Below are 7,965 nucleotides of genomic sequence, written 5' to 3'. Positions count from 1 at the left end.
AGAAAGCTGGATCAAACTGCTCTCTGGTCCCAAGGGTGCTGTGCTTTCATTTCAGGCCTTCAGAGAATTGACTCTTGCCTCACTGTACCTGGGGCAGGAAGGGGCTGAGCACAGCCAAGGCCAAGAGCCCTCCCCACACTGGGGGCCAAGTTTGAGCCAAGAACCTAGTCTTCCCATCCTGGCCTCCGGATGCTTTGGGCCTGGAGATATCTGGCTCTGAAAGTCCTGCTTGTTCAGGGGAAAGATAAGATGAGAGAGGTTGGGGTGAGGAGGAAGGAAGGGAATGGGAGAGAGGAGATAACGGGAGCAAGAAATAGCAGCAGTAGGGACCTGGGAGAGTGAGCAGCTAGAAGCTGCTCACCAGGACAGGAGGCCCCAGGACCCCTCCGGTCACGTGCAGAGAGAGCAGGACTCGACCCGGGCAGTGCTGGCCTGGATTCCTGGTTCCCACCCTGTTCCGGCATCTCAGTCCCCCAGCACATCTGGAACCTCTGCCCCCAGACTCCCCCACTGCAGAAGGTCAGCTTTTCCCCCAGTGCGTTCACAGGCGAGGCAGCCCGACAAGAATCCATCTCCAACCTCAGTCATGACCTGAAGTCTAGGCTCGCCCTGTCTTCTCTCTTCTGGGCTGCAAACCCTACTTACAGTGTCATCGCTTCTGCCTCTCAACTCTTCCATCCCTGTCCATACCCCTTATCAATTCCCGATCCATGGTGACCTTCAAACTTGGTCTGATGTGTATACAGCTGACACTTCAGATAGTAAAAAGTGTGGCTGTCAGACTTCCCTGGTGGTCCCCTGGTTGGGAATCCACCTGCCAATGCGAGGGACACAGGTTTGATCCTTGGTCTGGGAAGATCCCACATACTGAGGGGCAACTAAGCCTGTGTGCCATGACTACTGAGTGCATGCTCTAGAGCCCATGTTCCGCAACAAGAGAAGCTGCCACAATGAGAAGCCTGCTCACCACAGAGAGTAGCCCCCATTCACTGCAACTAGAGAAAGCCTGCACACAGCAATGGAGACCCAGTGCAGCCAAAAATAAATTAAAACTAAATAAAGTGTGGCTGTTGGCAGACAGTGGTGGGGGACTCAGGGGAGGCTTGGCACTTGGCTCTTGCAGGTCAGTGCTCCGCCACTCACACCTGCCTCTCAACCTCAGGAGCCCCCAGAGCTCCCTGTTACTTACATGGGTGCCCAGTGATGCAGGAGGCTGCAGAGGGGAGCAGGTGCAAGGGGGTGCAGTGGGAATGCCAGGGAGGTAGCACCTCTGATGCCAGCACTCCCCCATCTGCCCAGGTGTCAGACTCTGTAGGCTGGCATGGAACAATCAGACCTGGCCCAGACAGATAACTGGAAAACTACAGGCATCCCTCGTTTAGTGAAAGTTCACTTTATGCCCTTTTGCTTTTACAAGAGACCTGTATTAGTACCTGTTTTCCTAACTGAAAGAAATTTGCAGAGGATTTTTGATTTAATGAAATAGCACTCAGCACCTGTTTGCAGTAGCTCTTACAGAGGCCTCGAGCACCCCAAGGAGTGAGAGTGACACCAGAAGGAACCACACTCAGCATCAAACAGCCATAGCTTTTTCTGTTCATTTGGGTTTTTCTTTTTTTGGCCATGATGCATGGCCGGAGGAATCGTAATTCCCCTGACAAGAGATCAAACCCATGCCACCTGCAGTGGAAGTGCAGCGTCCTAAGCACTGGACCGCCAGGGAAGCCCTTTTTCTTTTTTTAAACCACCATAGCTTTGAACTGTGAACATCTGCACTTTATCTCAATTTATTTTGTGCATGTGTTAGCAAGATGTTTCCTAAGGTAATTGCTTCTTTGCTTTACACCATTTTGGTTTATGAAAGTTCTCCTAGGAGTGCTCTAATTTGGACAGCAGGGAAGCCTGTACTTACTTTGGCTTAGAACATGTCAGGCAGTTCTGACAGAGTGGTGCCTAAAAAGTGTGATGTGGAACCAGAAATTAAACTTGCTCTGAAGACCACCTGTTGAAGGAATTCCTGAGTATCTGGTTTTTCAAAAGTAGAAACAAAAAAGTAGATAAAATGACTCCCAGTGTGTGTCTGAGTCTCCCTCTCTAAACCAGGACCTGCTTGCTGAGGATTGATTGATTGATTGATTGATTTTGGCTACACCACTTGGCATGTAGGAGCTTAGTTCCCCTGCCAGGGATGAAACCCATGCCCCCTGCAGTGGAAGCAGGGAGCCCTGACCACTGAACCCCCAGGGAAGTCCCTGTTGAGGATTTCTGGGTGGATTATGGGTGCAGATCTCAATTCCCGGTTCTATTTGTTTGGGCTAATGTGTGGGTCCCCTTGGTGTCCTCATGAGTTGGAGGTGACCAAGATTCAAAGCTGGGGACATTGGCACCTTAGAGTCTACTCGTGGAGTTGAAGGAAGGGTTGCAAATTCATTCTGGCTCATCCCAGTGTCTAGACCAACAGAATTGAATGCAGCCTACACATACAAGCTATGTATGCATTTACAATTTTTCTGGACTTCACTGGTAGCACAGTGGATAAAAATCCACCTGCCAGTGTAGGGGACACAGGTTCGATCCCTGGTCTGGGAAGATCTCACATGCTGTGGAGCAACTACGCCCCTCTGCCTCAGCTATTGAACCTGGGCTCTGGGCTCTAGAGCCTGGGAACTGCAACTACTGCCGCCTTTGTATCCCAGAGCCGGGGCTCTGCAACAAGAGAAGCCACTGCAGTGAGACGCTCACGCACCACAGTGACGAGTGGCCCCGCCTGCCGCAACTAGAGAAAACCCAAGTACAGCAACGAAAACAGCACAGAGAAAAAAATTCAATAAAATTAAAGAATAAAAATTTCTAGTAGGTAAAGTTAATACATTTTTACTAAATCCAATATGGGCTTTCCAGGTGGCGCTAGTGGTAAAGAACCCTTCTGCCCAATGCAGATGTACCCTGGGTCCAGAAGATCACCTGGATTAGGAAGCGGCAACCCACTACAGGACTCTTGCCTGGGAAATACTATGGACAGAGGAGCCTGGCAGGATACAGTCCATGGGGTCAAAAACAGTCGGACACGACTGAAGTGACTTAGCACGATCAACATAATCATTGAGATGTTACATTGGTCTCTTTGGTTTGTTTTTTGGGGTTTATTTGTTTTCTGCACTCTGTCTTTGAAATCAGGAATGTATTTTCACTTAAAGCACATCTCAGTTTCCGGTGAGCCATGTTTCAAGCGCTCAATCGCCAGGTGTGGCCAGTAGCCACCAGAATGAATGGCTTAGGTTTAGACAATAACTAATGCTACTAAGTTGCAATATCAAACCCAGGCAACTTGGAAATCAGGCAAGGACCTGAAAGATGAAACAAAGTACACCAAGAAAGATTTGAACCAGCTGCCAGGGGCAAGACCTCACAGAAGGTCAGAGGGATCTTGGGTGTACCTTTCTAGAAGGCAAAAGAAGGGCTAGGAGGACTTTGATAGGATTGGGGAATTTTAACTTCACCTAGACGGAGAGTTCTGGATGTGTCCTGGCCTCTGAGCGCGGCTCTGGCCCCCAGGAACTTTCTGTAAATAGAGAGTCCAACTTCTATCAACATTTTCAGAAGGTCAGCAGGAGAGAGGCAACCCTGGGCCTACGGCTTGGTGTCAAGGACACCTCTTCTTGCCGAAAGGAGTTCATAGGCTGTCAGTAACAGCTTCAGCTTCAGCATTTGGCCTTTTGAAGATGAAGATTTAGTCTCATTTCTTTAAAAAGTATATATTTATTTCTTTGACTACCCTGGGTCTTAGTTGTTGTATGTGGGATCCAGTTCCCTGACTAGGGATTGAACCTGGGCCCCCTGCATTGGGAGTGTGGAGTTTTAGCCACCGGACCACCAGGGAAGTCTCATTTCTTGAGGTGCCACAGATACATTTAAGGGACTGAGGTCTGCTCAGGCCCCCAGGAGTTCCCACCCAGTCCAGAGACCCTCTGAAACCTGACCTTAGCTCTACATTCATGGGGGCTCTACAGACCTCCTGATATCGAAAGCAAGGTGGGAAATAAATGTCGGTCAGCACTGTGACTCAAGCTGTCATTGTCCTTTTTTTATATTACGCCATTCCCCTGGTGACAGCTCCGGAAACGTGCGCTGGCAGCCCTCGGGGCGGGAGTCGTCCAGAGGGCTCACTGTCACTTGAACTTGGCAGAAGCTTCTCCCTGCCTCCTGAGGTTGATGAGGCTGCAAAGCCCTGGCCACCTCTGCATTCCAGATGAGCTGTAAGGGCACAAGGCACACTCGGTCCCCCCGAATGCCGGCAGAACAGCCCTGATGCTTGACTGCCCTTTGCTCTTGCGAAAAGATATTCACATGATCCATCTGACCGTGAATCAAGATTTCCCCGGTGACCCCTCCACCCCAACCCGGAGGGACACCGGGAGTGTTCAGTACATTGATGGCCCCAGGGCAGCCCCAGGGTCCCTGGGCTCGGCCCTTGAGTCCCCACTGCCTTCCTGGGCTCCAAAGTTAACTGCTGCTCCCCTCACCCCTCCCACCGGGTGACCCTTCAGGCAGAGTCCTGGCCTTCAGCCACCTGAACCCCTGCCCACTTGGCAGCCTGCAGCGCTCCTGACAAGTGTCTGACCAGCTGCCAGTCTCTATTCTCCCCAAGAGCTGTCTGCTCCTCCCTGGCAGCTGGAGTGCCCACTTGGGTTTAAAAATAAACTCCCGCTCTGCCTTTCTTCAGCCTGACCCCTGCAACTTCCTCCAGGTTGAGCTGCCGATCCTGGCTGCTGCTGAGAGTAAAGGCCACCATCATCCCAGAGGCCACATTAGGAAAGTGTTTTTCTGGCATCTTCACTGAGGACAGACTGTAAGAAATTGACCCCAGAAAACTCCTGTTTCTTCATGAGATGATTGTCACTTCTCTGGGGGTCATTCCCAGGTTGAGGTGTGGTTGAGGGTACATGTGTAGGGTGGTGGGAGAGACGGCTGATCTTAGGGGGAGAGAGACTCCCAGACTTGTCTAAGTTGACCTCATTACAAATCCATAGTCTCGAAACAACCTAAATGTCCATCAACAGATGAATGGATAAAGAAGATGTGGTGCGTATATACAATGAAATACTACTCAGCCATAAAAAATGCCATTTACAGCAGCATGGATGCAACTAGAGATCATCATACTAAGTGAAGTAAGTCAGAAAGGGAAAGACAAATGCCATATGACATCACTTATATGTGGAATCTAAAATATGACCCATCTACAAAACAGAAATGGACACAGACAACAGACTGCTGGTTGCCAAAGCGGAGGGGTTTGGGGAAGAGACAGGGTACGAGGCTGGGGTTAGCAGATGTCAGTTCGGTTTAGTCACTCAGTTTGCGACCCCACGGACTGCAACACGCCAGGCTTCCCTGTCCATCACCCACTCCTGGAGCTTACTCAAACTCATGTCCATCAAGTCGGTGATACCATCCAACCATCTCATCCTCTGTTGTCCCCTTCTCTTCCTGCCTTCAATCCTTCCCAGCATCAGGGTCTTTTCAAATGAGTCAGTTCTTCGCATCAGGTGGCCAAAGTATTGGAGTTTCACCTTCAGCATTAGTCCTTCCAATGAATATTTGGGACTGATTCCCTTTAGGATTGACTGTTTTGATCTCCTTGCAGTCCAAGGGATGCTCAAGAATCTTCTCCAACACCACAGTCTTAAAGCATCAGTTCTTCAGTGCTCAGCTTTCTTTACGGTCCAACTCTCACATCCATACATGACTACTGAAAAAACCATCACATCAACTAGACGGACCTTTGTCTGCAGAGTGATGTCTCTGCTTTTTAATATGCTGTCTAGGTTGGTCATGGCTTTTCTTCCAAAGAGCAAGCGGCTTTTAATTTCATGGCTGCAGTCACCATCTGCAGTGATTTTGGAGCCCCCAAAAATAGTCTGTCACTGTTTCAGCATCTATTTGCTATGAAGTGATGAGACCGGATACAGTTAGCAGATGTAAGTTTTTATAAATGGAATAGAGAAGCAACAAAGTCCTACCATATAGCACAGAGAACCATATTCAGTGTCCCATGATAAACTGTAATTTTAAAAAAAGAATGTACATATACGTATGATTAAATCACTTTGCTGTACAGCATAAATTAACACATTATAAATCAACTATACTTCAATTTAAAAATAAATTAATAAATGAAAACCAAAATAAAACATAAAAACGACCTGTGGTCTCTAACCTCAGCTGGGCACTCAAGAAAACAGCACAAACACACCTGCATTTAGCTGGTCAGTGCTCTTCCCACTCCCCATTATTTAATCCCACCTCCTTTGCTCCCTACAAAACTCACCCCATCCTGCCTCTGCTCCCCTCCTACTTTACACTCAGTCTGAAATCCTCTCTTAAGACCCTGCCAGAGTCTCACCTGCATTCTTACCAGTGCTCTTGGGTCCTCCCCGCAAGGGTTAATCCCTCTTTGCTTTGAACACCAATCCATCCTATCTTCTCAGGACATTGTTCTGCCACTTCCTAACCTCTCCCCTGATATCTTCTAGTTCTTCCCAAACTCAAGACCTTTCTATCTTTGAAAACAAAACCACCACCACCAGAAGATCCCTGGCCACCAGCCCTGTATCTTCACAGCCACACTTCTTTTCTACCCTCCACCACCCTCCCCAGCCCTCCCCACATCTTGCAGGATGCAAAATCTTAGTTTCCTGACCAGTGATCGAACCCGTGTCCCCTGCAGTGGGAGTGCAGACTCTTAACCACTCGACCACCAAGGAGAATTGGCTGATCCCAGTCACGCTTCCTCATCAATCATTCAGTCCTTGGAGCAAACACTAGAGGTTGTCAACTATAAATGCATCTCCTTCTCCATCCCATCATCTGGATCCTGGTGATGGCCAGCTCCACTCCTCCAGCCATCCCCTCTCCAATCCCTCCTCAACCCAGAGTTCTGGCTCCCCTGTTCACCCCTTACCTGCCTCTCCAGCTCATTTTGGGTCCACCTTCCCCCAGACTCCAACCTTGGGAATCTCTTTCAGTTCCTTGAAGTTTTTTATCCTGGGAACTTCTCTGTTGTCTTGACCCTCATTTTATCCAGCTAATGCCTATTTATCCTTGAGGTCTCAAAGTATGCAGAAAGCCAGCCTGGGTTGGGTGTCTTCCCAACATGTTTGTGAAGTATTTTAAAGTTCTCCTTTCCTAGGTCAGAGCATACAACACACGCCATCATGAAACTTGTCCTGCTCCCCTAGACAGCATCAGCTCCCTGATGGGTAGGTGGAACCTGCCTTTTACAATGTCACTTTCCCAGCATGTAATCTAGTACCTGCAACATTCATGGTATTTACTGTTTGTCAAGTGAAAAAAAAGGCTGGATTGGATGGTTGAGTGTTGGGTAGGGGGCAAAAAATAGAAAATAGGGAAACATAAAATTGGGCCTGAAAATCCAGACTGGCTCACAACTGTCCTGTTTGTTAGTCGATCAGTTGTGTCTGACTCTTTTCAAGTCCATGGACTGAAGCCCACCTGATCCCTCTGTTCATGGAATTCTCCAATCAAGAATACTGCAGTGGGTACCCATTCCCTTCTCCAAAGATCTTCCCTACCCAGGGATCAAACCCAGGTCTCCTGCATTGCAGGTTCTTTACCATCTGAGCCACCAGGGAAGCTAAGATTAGCTCACAACTATCCTGTTTAACTGAAGTTTAATCTGGAATTTGAGTGATCTTTGGGGTGTGGAAGCAAAATGGTTTCATTTGAGACATAACCCACAGGATGTGCTCATTCTGGAAATTTCTTTTCCAACATACAACACAAAGAATAACTGACTTGCTACTGTAAAGAAGGAACTGGGACTATATTCCCAATGTCACAGCCTCTCCCTCAACCAGGTTTCCTCTGAGCCTTTCCAGATTTATTGGTGGAAACACCAATCTTCCCATCAAGCACCCTCACGTATGAAGCCTGAGAGCTCAC

The sequence above is a fragment of the Bubalus bubalis genome, chromosome 3, assembly GCF_019923935.1.
Source record: "Bubalus bubalis isolate 160015118507 breed Murrah chromosome 3, NDDB_SH_1, whole genome shotgun sequence".
Classification (NCBI taxonomy): domain Eukaryota; kingdom Metazoa; phylum Chordata; class Mammalia; order Artiodactyla; family Bovidae; genus Bubalus; species Bubalus bubalis.
This window is presented reverse-complemented; position numbering follows the sequence as displayed.